The sequence below is a fragment of the Marmota monax genome, unplaced genomic scaffold (genome assembly GCF_021218885.2).
Source record: "Marmota monax isolate L192 unplaced genomic scaffold, Marmota_monax_Labrador192_F-V1.1 WCK01_AAM20220418_F8-fsc00068, whole genome shotgun sequence".
In the NCBI taxonomy this organism is placed as follows: Eukaryota; Metazoa; Chordata; class Mammalia; order Rodentia; family Sciuridae; genus Marmota; species Marmota monax.
The window spans coordinates 5,764,104-5,777,821 of record NW_026692352.1 but is presented as its reverse complement, the minus strand read 5'-3'; the positions used below and the strand labels follow the sequence as shown (position 1 = coordinate 5,777,821).

General features: G+C 54.6%; 1 protein-coding gene across 3 annotated transcripts in view; it reads left to right on the top strand.

Annotated features, from left to right (window-relative positions):
* Window positions 1-3,597: 3,597 nt before the first annotated feature.
* Window positions 3,598-13,718, top strand: part of Gdpd5 (glycerophosphodiester phosphodiesterase domain containing 5) — an 81,328-nt gene continuing 71,207 nt past the window's right edge. Inside the window, exons 1-2 of one of the 3 annotated variants that reach the window (XM_058578547.1) lie at window positions 3,598-4,395; window positions 5,739-5,870. The gene's annotated coding sequence lies outside the window, so the exon portion shown is untranslated. The remainder of the gene's footprint in view (window positions 4,396-5,738; window positions 5,871-13,718) is intronic. The other 2 variants (XM_058578546.1, XM_046441997.2) reach the window with 2 other exon arrangements.

Sequence of the window (13,718 nt, the reverse complement as noted above, 5' to 3'; positions counted from 1 at the left end):
TGTCCTTTAAAAGCTCATCATCAAATGGGAAAACCGACCTTCAATGGCTCAGATGCAAGGGGATCGGAGTTCCAAGAGAGGGACAAGACCCTTCAGTGTCACAGGTTCCACAGGAGGATACCGTGCTACCCACTAGGAGAACAGGGAGGGCTTCTCAGAGGAGCAGATCGTGGGTGGGGCCTGGAGGGATGAAGAAAGTCCCACTGGCTGCACGAGGCACAAGCAGGCAGGGGAAAGTGGGGAAGGACTCCAGGCTGGCAGAGCCAGGACAGAGAAGTGAGAGGGCACCACGTCCTGTGAGGGCTGATGAGCTTACTCTAGCCTAATAATCCTGTCAAAGAGACAGCTACGGGGTGGGGGGGGCACATTACCACCTAGCGCTGGGCCTACCCCTCATGCATGCACCACGTGGTTGGGCTGGAAACAGATCTTGTGGAAAGACCTTTCTGAATTGCTTCAGTGGCCTATTAAGAAAAATAATGCAAAATTACTAGTAAATGCAGGCCTGAGAGAGAGAGCTGGGCTGTGTGAGGAGAGAAGGGCTGCTCTTCACAGAGGGCTTGACGCACAGGCTGCAGCCCGGCTGTGAGCTGCCTCTGGTGTGAGGCATGGAGAGGGCAGAGGTTCTTGGGAGCAGTGGGGCACAGGCAGAAAAGGCTACTGTTTCCTATTAGCCTCCAGGCTCATGGATCCTGAGCGCCTGCGCCCTCCTAGACAAGCCACCCTGATTCTGGAGCTGTTCTGCTGGGTGGGCCTCCCTGGCCACAGAAAGGCCAGATTCCACCAATTCCGAAGACTCCCTCTTCTCTGAAGGTTATCCAGAGGGAAAGTGTGGGCGTTTGAGACCCGTATACTGGTCACCTCTTGGTAACCCCTGGGCAGGCCTCAGGGGTCATAGAGGGTCCGCTCTGAAAAGCTCCTTTTCATTCTGGCTCTGTTCATCTGGCACGGCTGAGGCAACAGGGGCATCCAGACAGCTTTTCTCTGAGAATCTCATTCATTCACTTCCCAATGCTGAGATCTCTTGAGGGCTGTCAGACACCGGGCTGGGAGGCCGGTGGATGGGGTCACACTTCTACTGAGGTGCTCCTATCCCAGTGGCAGGAAATAGACATGAACATACATAATTACAGAACCTTCAAGCCAAGGGAGCCAGAACAAACGCAAACTACCTGGAGGAGTTCAGGAAGGCTTCTCAGAGGAGGTGACTCTGACGTGAGAGATGGAACATTCCATAATTATTTACTAAGCACCTGCTATGCACTGGACTCCATGCTAGTCTCTGAGGATGCCACAGCAAAGAGGACAGGTGACCATCTGGCCTCCAGTTTCTTCCCTTCAACCCAGCAGGGAAGCAGAAATTAAAAAGTCAGGGCCCCATACTAGGGAACCAGCAGGAGCAACCACATTGGAGGAAGTCCATGGAGATGTTCGTTGATGGAGCTGAGAGAAGTGAGTGTGCGGAGGGTGGAAGAGGTGAGGAGATGAGGCTGGAATGCCAGGCTAGGGATTCAAAGCTTGATCATACCAGCAACTTGAAGCTAGAGAAGGTTCTAAGCAAGAGCTGAAGGAAGAAGGTTTCTTAGCACCATTACCAACTTTGACACATAAGGCAAAATTGCCTCCTACCAGACCTCAGGCCCCAGTGACTAGTCTGAGCTTCCTGGGGCCAACCTCCCAGTCCCTGGGCCTGACAAAGGGCCCCTTACTCCACCTCTAGCCTGGACTTCAGCCTCCAGCCCACGCTCTTCCTTGTTCTTCCAACCAAGGTCTTGGCTGGTGTACTGTACAGAGGGGACTAGGCAGCCTCTGGCTAGGCCTTGGCAGACACCATCTCTTCTTCAGGCAGACCCTACAACATAAGCTTCTTGGGAGGTTAGAAGTATTTCCATGCTATCTGCTTTCCTATCAAACTCATCCTTCCCATATCAATGCCTGGTTTAAGATTTTCCCAGGGCTCCCCTCTGACAAACAGGGAATCCCAACACATGGATCTTGAAGGCTTGAACCTCAGCATCATCCTGCAGGGCTCAGGATCATAAGGAAAATCCCAGGAGTTTGTGGCTCTCAGAAGGAAGTCTGAACCCCCTTGTCTGTACCCCTCTGCCTCTCCACATTCCTCTCCCCATGGATTCTACTGCCCTCTCACTGGCAGCTCCAGCCATTCTTTACTTTTCTGGGCTCTTTAACAAAGTTCTCCTTCACCTGCCTAGAGCTATGTGGGTTCCTGACTAATCCCTTCTGGCCTCAGCCTGCCCATCCCTCCCTCAGGGAACCCTCTGCTAACCAGAATAGTCCAGGGGTCCCCAGAGGTGTTCTTTCAGACTCCACACCTTTGCACAAGCTGTTTACCCTGGTGGGAATCCCTTCTCTCCATCCTCTAAAGCCTGCTCTCTCACTTGTATCCCTGCCAAGTCTCAGCATCTTAATTCTTTAAAAGAACCAGAGGTTCAGAAAGATAAAGTAATCTTTCAAAACCACACAGCTTTGCCCTGGAATGTGGTACTGACTGGTGGTTAGAATCCTGTGCCAGTTGTGGGATCTGGGGAGCATCACTTGGACTCCGTACTTGAGTCCTTAGCAGTGAAATGGGGTTCTTACTGGTTCTCACTTGGTGTGAAGCTTAAAAGAAGCTGTACTGTGCCACCTCCATTCCTCCACTTCCTGGGCCAATTAATGGCTTTCACATCGCCCGGTGCACATTCAACATTCATTCATACAGCAAACCCCTCCAACGCGTGCTCTGTGCCGGGCCCTGCGCAGGGCGTGGGGGAACTCAGAGGCATTAGACACAGCTCCTGCATCCAAGGCGCTGGAATGGGGAGGTGCGTGAGCAGACGACAGACACATCACGACTCGGGGAGTGTTGTCCTCACACACCTCTGCTTTTGACTTCATATTTTTAAAACTAACAACGACGTTCCTCCCGGCGATGAACGCTGGGAAAGGGGAAGTGTGGAAGAGAGATCCGCTCTTCATTTTCAAAAACTTATTTTTCACCGCTTCTTCAAATCTGAACATTCCACAGCACTTAACTCTTCTGTGCGCACTGAGCCCTAAAAGCTAGGGATGGGCAAGAGGAGGGCAGGGTCGCCTCACCCCCAGGTTCGTGGTGACCTGGTGGCCATCCTGGCCACCGGTATCCCACCTGGCCGCCATCCTGCCTCTCCTCTGCTTTACCTACCCACCGGTGTTCCTTCCCCATGACACCCCCGGCCTCCCACTGCAGACTTCATGCACCGGTCCCAGACAATTCAGACCACCTCGCCTCTCCTTCCATCCGGGCCCCCAGGTTACCCCCCTTTCCAGCTTGGCTCTTTAAGAACCCCCAACCCATCCATTGTCCTCTCTGCAGCCGCACCTCTCCATTGTCTGCCCCGCCTTCTCGGAGGTAGAGTCCACGTTCCGCAGAGCTCCGCCCTTTACCCCTTCTCTGATTGGCTCCGGCTCACGACGGTGCTGGGGCCCAAAGAGGAAAGCAGGCGCGCGCCCAGCCCCGGCCCGGGCTTGTGAAAGGCGGGGCCTCGGTTGGCTCCGCCCTATAAGGGCGGGGCCGCGCTCGCGGGTACTCGGGCGCTGGGCGGTGCTGCCTCAGCTGGGCTCGGCTCGGCTCGGCACGACTCGGGCTGCAGCTCCGGTGGGGGTGGGTGGCCAGGATGACAGCGGCAGTGGCAGCGGCAGTGGCTGCGGCGCGGGGCTAAGCGAGCGGCGAGCGAGCAGGAGAAGACGAGGAAGTGGAGCCGCTGCCAGGAGCTCAGGAGTCCGCCGTCGCGCTGAGGTCCGCCCCGTTTTGCAGAGAGAGCTGCGCCCGGACCTCGGAAGACTTCCCTGCGGGGCTCCGGCCGCCGCGTCTCCCAAGTGGCGCCTGCCCTGCCCTGCCCTGCCCGACCCAGCCCCGGGTTCCGCGCCCGGACTCTCCCAGCCCCAAGGTCCGAAACGGACTCACGGGACGCCCAAGTCTCGGCCCTGAACCGGAGCGCCGGGACGGGACAGCTCAGGCTCCACATTCGCGTCCATCGTTGCGGGGTCATTCCCAGTCTTTCTCTCAGTGTGTGTCGGAGCCCCCAGCCTTTCTCCCAGGGGTTAGCGCAAGGTGGCCCCAGCCTCCGACTGCAGTGCAAAGGAGTCCGGACGTCCCCACCCTCCGGCTCCGGAGAACCAAACCTTCAGCTGCTTCTGATAGCTGCCTCAGACTTGGAACCGTACGAGCTCTCGGGAAGCCTGGCCAGGGTGCAGCGCCCCGCGAGGGGTCCCAGGTCGGCAGGACAGTCGGACTGAACCACTGGGCTCGTTCTGCGAGTCGAAGCTGCCGCCTTCCTTCCGCTCCAAGCGCTTGCCCCGAGAGGAACACAGACCCCCCTCTGCCGTGGCTGCCGGCGAGAGCCTAGGCTGCAGGTGAGAGAGCCCCGGATGCGCGGCGGGAGCGGTCCAGACCCTTCGCGGCTGGGCTAGAGACTGAGGGCGTGGAGGGGGCACTGGCAGAGGCTGGAACTAGCTGGGAGAAGGAGCGAGAAGGGAGAAAACGAGCACTTATTTAGCTCCCATTGTGTGCAGGTTCGCGCCCCGCCCTTGCACAAATGGTCTCTTACTTAAGGCGCACTGCTACCTCGTGAGATAGAAAGTACTATGTATTGTTATGGGTGCTGACAGATGGAGAAACTGAGGCCAGACAGAGCTGAGGTTCCCTACTCTCATTAAGCTGGGGATGAAGGAGAGGGTAAAAAAAGAAGAGCAAAGAGGGGCTGGGATGTGGCTCCGTGGTAGAGTGCTTGCCTAGCATGCATGGGGCACTGGGTTCAATCCTCAGCACCACATAAAAATAAAATAAAAATATTGCGTTCACCTAAATTAAAAAAATAAAAAATAAAAAATAAAAGCAGAGCAAAGTCGGAGAAGAAAGGAAGTGAATAGCGGCCTGTGGGAGGTGGAGGGGCCCAGTGCAGGGCCACTGATCTTGAGGCTAAGAAGGTGGCTTCTCCTGGCCTCCAACTCCTTGGACATCTCACCTCCCAGAGTTGAAGGCAAAGGTGGGGGGCTTCCCAGTTTCAAAGCTTTCTGTGGGGCCTAGGGTAGAGAAACGGCTCCTTACCCCTACCTGCCAGATTCTGGGGTCTCCAAGACACGCTGAATTTCCTGGGATTCTGCTTATCTGATGGCAAACTCACTGTGGAGGTCCCCAAGTCAGTCCTGCAGAAACTGGAGGAGATGTGGCCCCTCAGCACTCACCCAGCTCATGTCCTTCACCCTACTAATGGGGACTGCTGAGGAGGTGCTTAGGATCATTCCCCAGATCATAAAGTCAGAGTGGTTGACCCAGAAGTTCCACTTGAGAAAGCTTTCCCAAGCGTCCCTCAAAGTGTCCACTCCCCTCCTCAGTTTGCAACTTCTGGAGGCGTGGCTGGGGTTTTCTCCACTCCTGATTTGAGGTCAGTGTGACCATGTTTGAGGCTGCTGTGAGAGTCTCTGTGGTGGTGCAGGGGCCTGAGACATGCCGGAAACCCCACAGCCTTTGGCCCAGATGGAAAACCTGACCTCATTCTCCTTTGGGCAGGGGAACTCGTAGGACACCTCTGACCCAGGAAGAGAGGGCTTGTTTAAGATCTTAAGGATGAAGCTACCAGGGCTGTGGGCATAGTCCCAGGTGTCTTGAGTCCCAGGCAGGGGCTCCTGCTGTCCTTGGGGGCCAGGTGGATACAGGACAGAAGCCCTTGGCATGGACTCTTGGGCTCTTGTTCTAGGTGAGGAAGAAGAGGGCATATGGCCTTGGTCTGGACCCGTAGCCTTGGCTGGGACTACTTAACCCCTGTTGTACCCAGCTCCCTGGAGTCAAGGGAGAAACCACCTTGGAAAGCCCCCGGGAGGTGGAACAGGTTAGTGAAGACTAGAAGCTCGTCTCTGGGGTTAGAGGGACTAGGGGAACCCAAAAGGTGACTAAGGGGCTTGGGATTCCCCCTACTCCCTCCTCTGTCTGAGGATTCAAGTCCTCATAATAATCCCTGCATCTAAACAAAGCTCTTCTTTGATGGAATAATTTCACACCTGTGATCTCATTTCATGGGGTGGTGGAGAAAGCCTGGAATCTGGAGTGAGGCACAGCAGGGTTGGGGCATCTTCTGGTGCCTCACCTCTAAAGTGGGGTCAAGCAGGCTGTGTGTTACCTGTGATAAGGCAATCACATCAGAAAACTGTCGATAAGGAGTTTGTTGTGTTTGCCAAGAAGGGGCTTGTTATTAATGGCTACCTTGTGTGGAAACTGAGGCTCAAAGAGGTAAAACCACTAACCTAGGGCCTTTGAGTTTGTTTCAGGAGTTATTTGAGCACCAGCTATCTATCCAGTGATCTGGAAGTTACCCAGGTGGGCTAAATGGCAGCCTAAACTGGTGAGAGCAGACAGTGGTAAGTCAGACCAGGCAGGTGAACTACTGTGTCTCACACTCACTGGGCAAATCTCTTCATGCCCTGAGCCCCAGCTGCTTCTCTGTAAAAGTAGAACATCTCCTTACCAGGTCATTGTGAGGACTGAATGAGATACCAATATTCAATGCCTGACCAAATATCTATTTCCTTCCCTATGAAGAAAAGGAAGCTTGAATTTTGACCAGGAAGTCTGGGATAATTCTCAGACTTGCAATAGATTACAACTCAGGCTATTGTTGAAGCCGCAGAGTCCTGAATTTGCTCAGCTCGGGCTTCCTATATAGGTTAGATTGCCCTCGGCCATCTTCCATAGTCTCATAGCTTCTGGAATCTGCTTGGGGATACTGGCAAGGGGCTCTGGGCTCTGATGATACCTTCCCATGGGGAACGGGGAGCTGGTGTCCATTCCTTGGCCCATTGTCTGGCCTCCCTAGGCACAAAGTGCAGTGAATAATTTATAGCTCCCACCCCTGGGAGGCAGGCTCAGGGAAATAGCTTTGTGTTCAGCTGAGCTTCTGAACCCCACCAGAAGAGGCAAGAGGCTCCTATTTATGCTGTTAGTCTTGGATATGACTGTATTAGAGTGGGGGATGGAATAGATAGAACAGCAGAGTGACCTATTATCAATCCGATTCTCCTGTTGGAGGGCCAGATGGATCCACAGGCAATAGTGAGAGCCAAGCTAGCAGATCTAGGATCCAACTGTGGGCCTCTTATTCCAAAGAGATATGGGGGGGGGCATTAAGGGTGAGAGTACGGGGGAGAGGTTGACAAGGGAGAGGGGAGGTCCTAGGGACTAGAGTAATGGGCAGGCTTCTTTGAGGTCATAGATGGTTGGGCTGGAGCTAGAGGTAACTTACTGCATCAATTGGGGGTCCCATCATCAAGGTTGAATCCTGACTCTGCCACCTACTCACTGTCAGATTGTGGGCAAGACACCTGGCCCTGCCAGGCTGTTTCCCTCTCTTGAAATGGAGGGTTGTTATAGGTGACCATGGGGTCACCTGCATAGAACCCAGGGCATGAAATATACTCAATAAACTGATGCTTCACTGTCCATGTGGACCACGGGGCAGGCCTGTAATAAAAGAGATGGGATGGGATGGCAGGCAGAGAGGTGGGGAGAACCCGGGGTAGTGATGCTGGGTTTGTGGGGATAGCGAAGGGCAAAGCAAGGGGCGAATGATCAGCTGGGAGGGGCCCTGGAGTGTTAGAACCCCTCTGGGCTCCCTGTGCTTCCTTTGTAAGGTGAAGACCAGGCTTCCAGTTGTGGCATTCAAGTCCTTGCCCATGGGAACCACTGCATGGACCTGGGCCTCATTGCTCACCAGTGTCTCCTGCATTCACCACCTGTGCCCCCATTGCTGCCTCTTTGCTTGTGGGGTGCCTCCCATCAGAACCACCAGCTCTGCCTCTTCTTCACTTATGTCCCCATCTGTCCAGGTCCAACTTGGGTCATAAATTCCCCTAGAAACATTCCTAGATTGTCCAACCCTGTGGGTACACCCCTCTGAATTTTAGCACTTCACAGAAATACATAATACCTACCATCCATGGCATTTGACAGTTTATAAAATGGATCAGCACATTTAATAATACTATGGTGATGATATTAACAATAGCTAATATTGAATAATTATTATAAACCAGACAATGTGCTAAGACTTTATGGACACTCTCATTCACACTAATGCTGGAGGTAGCTACTGTTGTGCCCCAGAATCTGAGCCTCAGAGAGGTACATTTTCTTACCCAAGGTCACACAGCTTGACAGGAAGTAGGGAGTCAGGGCTGCAACTGTTTGAATTAGAAATCCGTGCTTCTGTCACTGAACAGCCAGCTTTTAGATGTCCTGTCTCCTCAACTCCATTCAGTACCTCGAAAGCATTCTTTGCATGTGAAGAACCCGAGCCTTCTTCCAAGGCTAAGGAAGGGCAGTGTGAGACTGAGCGTGGGGCCCAGGAAGGAACCTTTGGCCTGGGCTCTGCAGCAGCTGGCTGTGTGACCTGCGGTGACTCAGCCCCTCCGTGCGGTTCTCTTTGCCCACATGTATGGTGAACTGGCGGTATCCAAGGGCCTTACCTCTCTAGATTTCTGCAGTGTCCTCTGTGATCCTGGCAGAAGGAGGAGGAGACCACAGCACAGGGTAGAGGATGTGGTGTGACAAGCAGCTGTGATTTTTGGCCTGGCTGCTGTCTGGGCCAGAAGGAACTGTGGTCACCCAAAAGAGGGTGGTGTCCTAGGCTGCAGGCAGCATGGTCATTAGCTGTGATTGGGAGCTGGCTGGGCCAGGCCAGGTTGGCAGGACTGGGGGCAGGCTGGCCTGGCTGCAGTGGGGTCATTGGCAGGGCAGCTGGCTTCTCCTCCCTCTGCCGCCTCCAGGGCAGAGCGAGCATACCCTGGGCACCAGAGCTTTGTGGGCCACAGCTGCCCTTTCTCCTGTTGTGGTGGCCAGCAAGAGCAGCGAGATCCTCCAGGCCTGAGGCTGCCTCCTCCGAGAAGGCCCCAGAACTCCTTTCTAGCTGGTGGACGCCACCCCTCTGCTCACTGCCTGTGGTCTGCATGGATTTGCCATCCTTGCCAGCCACCTCGTCCCCCAAGTGCCTGGCAGTGTGCCTGGCACAGTTGGCCACCCCCAGGTCAGGGAGGCCATGCAAGCTGCCCTGGGACCAGTTGTTTAACTTTGCACCTGTTTTCTTACCTGTAAAATGGAGTTGATAATAACAGTGTTGAGGTTTAATGAGGTGAAGGGAGAGGGGGTACTCATTGAGGCCTGGTACCTAGGCAGGCATTTGATCAGTGTTCCCTTTGCCCATCCCATTGGTGGCCTTGTGAACAAGTGACTCAGTGAGAAACTGACTAAAGAGTCCAGTGAGAGCAGTCAGGAGAGAGGGTGTGGCAGGTGGCAGGGAGGACTTCCCTTCAGAGGGCTACTGAGGGTCAGTTGGGACTTGCAGAGATGCTGTTCCCAGTGACTTCCCAGTGAGCAGTGCAGGAGCAGGCAGCTTTCAGCCTGGGAGGGACCCCAAGCCTGGTCAAGGGCAGGGAGCAAAACAGGATGTCCAGTGACCTGGGTTTTCTTCTTAGGCCTTAGAAACAGAAATGACCCAGTTGGAAGGAGCAGCCAGGGATCTAGCCAGCTAGCAGTGCTGAGCAGAGTGAGTCCTTCCCTACTGGGAGGCAGCCTTCTTTTGACCATCCCCCCTACACACACATCCAACCCCAGTGTGACATGGTTGGAGAGTCTGTAGACAGGCAAACACAAAGACACAACACTTCCAAACTGTGGAGAGTGCTGAGCTCCTGAGGCAGGGGCCGGCCCACGGGTAATATCCTTGATGGTAAAGGGTAGGGCTCAGTTGACTTGGGCAAGTGATTAAACCTCTCTAGGCCTTAGTTACCACATCTGAAAAATGGGGCTTAATCTCAGAATCTACTTCACAGGGTTGTTGTGAAGTAGGTTAAATGGACTGTGCACGTAAAGCACAAAAAAGAGCCCAGCACATAATAAACACTCAGGGCAGGCTGGCCCTTATTATCTGTCCCCAGCACCTAGCGAGGAGCTGAGAGAACAGGTGCTCAGGAAGGCATTGGAATGAATCCCAGACCAAGGGCAGCTACTCTGTGGAATGAATGAATGAACAGCCCAGTAGGAAAGGAGGACAGAAGCAATGACAACACAGAATGTGACAAGGCAGGCCAAGATCTGGGTTGCCCAGAGCTGTGTGGGAGGGAGCCAGGATGGGCTTCACAGAGGTGGTGCTCGCTCCCAAAGCCCTGTGACGTCTATACCCTGAGCAGTATCCAAGGGGACCGCGGTTCCTCTCCAAGGGCAAGCGGGTGGCTGGGGCCAACCCCAGGAAGCTGGGCTGCATAGGCTCTCTGTCCCCACCACCCACGCTGCCACCCTGCCCCTGACATTCAGCTCTGAGGGCGTGGGGAAGGCCAAAAGGCACCTGCGGAAGAAGCGTGGGCCGCGGGCCTGAGACACCAAGCTCTTCCCGGGCTGGGAACCAAACTGTCCACAGAAAAGAAGCCACACGCCCGCGCTGAGTTCTTTTATCTGCATCTTGCTCCCAAGGCACACCAGCAAGCTAAGGGGTCTCCCGACATCCATCCTGCAGCTGTTTAGCTTTTAAACAAGTGGACTCTTAGAAAACAACCCCAGGAGAATTCATCTCACCCTCCCACCCAGGAGGCTCAAAGAGAAAGTTCTGTCCCACTGACAAGGGATCCAGGACCCCCCAAGTATCTTAAAAGAGCGTCCCCCAGAGGCCAGCCCTAAGGTCAGAGCTCCCCACCCTGCCTTTGTTGTGGCTGAGGGTGGACCTGGAGGACACCCTTGTATTTTGCCTGAATCCTGGCTCTCTGTAAAATGGGGTCAGGAAAATAAGTCCCTTCTTACCTAAAAAAGGTGTAAGGTGGGGGGTGTCTTCTTCAAGCCTCAGTGTCCTCCTCTGAAAAATGGGAATAACAGTAATCTCTGTCTGAAATGAGGCCACACATGGGAAACGCAGTGTCTGACACCTCAAGGGTGTGCGGAGCAAGGCCACAGGAGCAGGAGCAGGAGAGCCAGGCCGGGGGCAGAGCCAGGCTGGACGCAGACCCCGGGCTCCCACCCCAGCCACCTTAGCTGGGTTTCCGAGATTAGGGCTGGCTGGGGAAAGGGATCGGTCCCTTGCCTTGGTGACTTCCCACTGTCCCCCTTCTCTCTAAGGGATCAGACAAGGCAGCAACATTTTGTTTTGCTTGGTTTTGTTTTAATGGTCAAAGTGTCAGATTCTGTAACAATGAGGCCTTGTATGAATCTGCTTGTTTTTCCAACCCGGATACCCGACTGCACTGCCTGCTTCAGGCCTTGTTCCACCTGGGGAACTAAAGAATGTCAGAGGGCTTTTTTGTTCCTCCTAGGGGAGGGCGTCTGGGGACACTGGAGGCTACTGCACAAGCCCTCCTGGTGGTGGACCCCACTGAAGTTGGTCTCCTCTGTCCTGAGCCGCTTGCACATAGTAGCTTAGTGTATTGCCAACTTGGGGGACTTCAGAGGCCAAAGAGCTCATGTTTGAATCCTGGCTTTGTCACTTACTGGCAGGATGACCCTGGGCGCGTCATTTTGTCTGTTCTGTAAAGTGCATAATTTATACCTACAATCTGAGCCATTCAGGAGGCTGAGGCAGGAGAATGGCAAATTCTAGGCCAGCCTGGGCGATTTTGCAAGACCTTGTCTCAAAGTAAACAATAAAAAGGACTGGGGTTGTGACTCCATGGTGGAGTGCCCTGGGTTCAATCCCTGGTCCTATTAAACATACGACCTTGTGTGAGAAGCGAATGAGGTTCTCGGAGTGTAAAGCACAGTGCCTGCTGTATCCTCAGTCTCAAAACACGCAGGGAGTATGCTCTGGGGGGTCCTCCTTCTCTGGCCAGTTCCTGCTCCTCATTCTCGGGTTCTCAGGGACGCCCAGGCTGAGGCAGGGCAGGCTGCACAGGTGAGCCCCAGCGTCCCCTCCAGCTGTTCTTTTGTAATTTGTTCTGTGAGGGGAGCCCCTTCTAGATGAGGCCCTGAAGGCCACTGGGGGGGAAAACTGCAAAAGCAATCATTGGTGGCAGGGCTTGGTCTCCTCTGGTCCAGCAAGAGAGGTGTGGGGCCCAGAAAGGAGAGTGCAGCCCCAAGGGCTCACAGCAGCTGGGACCATCACTGTCACCGCCAGGGTTTGAAGGAGCAAGGGAAGAAGTGGTCAGCTATAGGAACAGGGGCTGGGACTTTCTGTAGAGCAACCTACTCAACCCTGAGGACCCGACAGGGCACTGGACCTCCACTTCCTTTTCCCTCCCTGTAGTCCCCTTGCTTCCTGTGGCCTGAGCCTCCCCAAGCCAGCAGCACAGAGCCCAGTGCGGCCCTCAGAGGTCGGGCAGGGTGGGGCGAGGCCTGGAGAGGCGTGCTGAAGCCACTCCTCACCCTGTCAGTGCAAGCCACAGAGCCCACGGATGCTGCCACCTGAAGACCATGGGGTCTCAGCCCCCGCCCAGAAGAATCTCAGCCTTCCAACTGCCACAGCCCTCTCAGCGAGAGGAGTTTGGGAGGGGCACCCATCTCTCTCTCACTGCCTCCTCCCCCAAATCAGGCTGCAGGTGGCTTCTGGGGTGGTCCCGGCAGGGACAGTCGTATCTCTGGAGTGGGCAAAGGCCATGGGCTGGCTAATGGCAGGTGTGCTCAGGTGCACAGAGCCCTCGGCAACCCGTCCAGGCCAGAGCCTGCGTAGAACTAGGCAGCTGGCCCTGCTTACAGCACCCCTGGGCCAGTGTCGGCCTCTGGTTCCCAGAGTGGGTCATTCCATCTGAGCTCAAGGGACCCCTGGGAGCCTGTGAAGGCCACCAGATGCAATGTGGGGCTGGCAGGCCTGGGGCAATCTGCAGGGCCCTGGAATGGGCAATCTGCTGTCGGGTGTGGGGCTCACAGGGGCTCCTGCCAAGCAGGTAGTAGGCAGCATCCTGGCGCAAAACTGAGCCTGGACTCAGAGGAGGCACAGCTGGGGGAAGGACAGGAGATGTGCTTGGGCACTTTGCATGGAAAGCACCGGGAGGCCCTTGGGATAGTGTCCATGGGGCACAGCCAGGCGGCCTAAAACACACAGCCTCTGCAGCCAGCTCCTGCGAGCTCCTGGTTTTCCCACAGCTCACCCCTGGGCATTGTCTGAGTCCCCAGAGAGGCCTGAGGAGGAAGGTGTGTGGCCCTTGGAGTCACAGTCCTGGCTTTGAATCCCAGCTCTGCCTCTTTTGAGCAGAGCTCAGAAGACACTGGGCGAGTCATGCAGCCTAGCTGAGTCTCAGATGCTTACCTGTGAGATGGCGGGAGCAACACTCTCCTGCCAGGCTGAAGACAGCGTCTTATATTTTAGAGGAAGTGCTACACCCACACGCATCCTGCTCCCCTTCTCTGTCTGCTGTCCATTCTTTTTTTTTTTTTTTTTGAAGAATCAATTGAGATTTTTTTTTTTTTTTTATTGGTTGTTCAAAACATTACATGCTGTCCATTCTTAATGCTTCTCTAGGAAGTTCTTTCTTGCATCTAACCGAAGTCCATTATGGTGTAACTGAAACCCTTTTCTTCTTATTTCAGACTCTGCAGAGGCAGACTGAGCCTATCCTTCATCCAAATATACCTTGTCAGTATCTGTAGTGAATGAGACAGAAAAAGGAGCAACCAGGTGTTGGTTTTCACCTGGGAGCTTAGGGTCCTAGCTGTCAATGACCACAGCATCCTGACCAGGGCAGACCGTGCACGGGTGCGGCATCCTAACTGT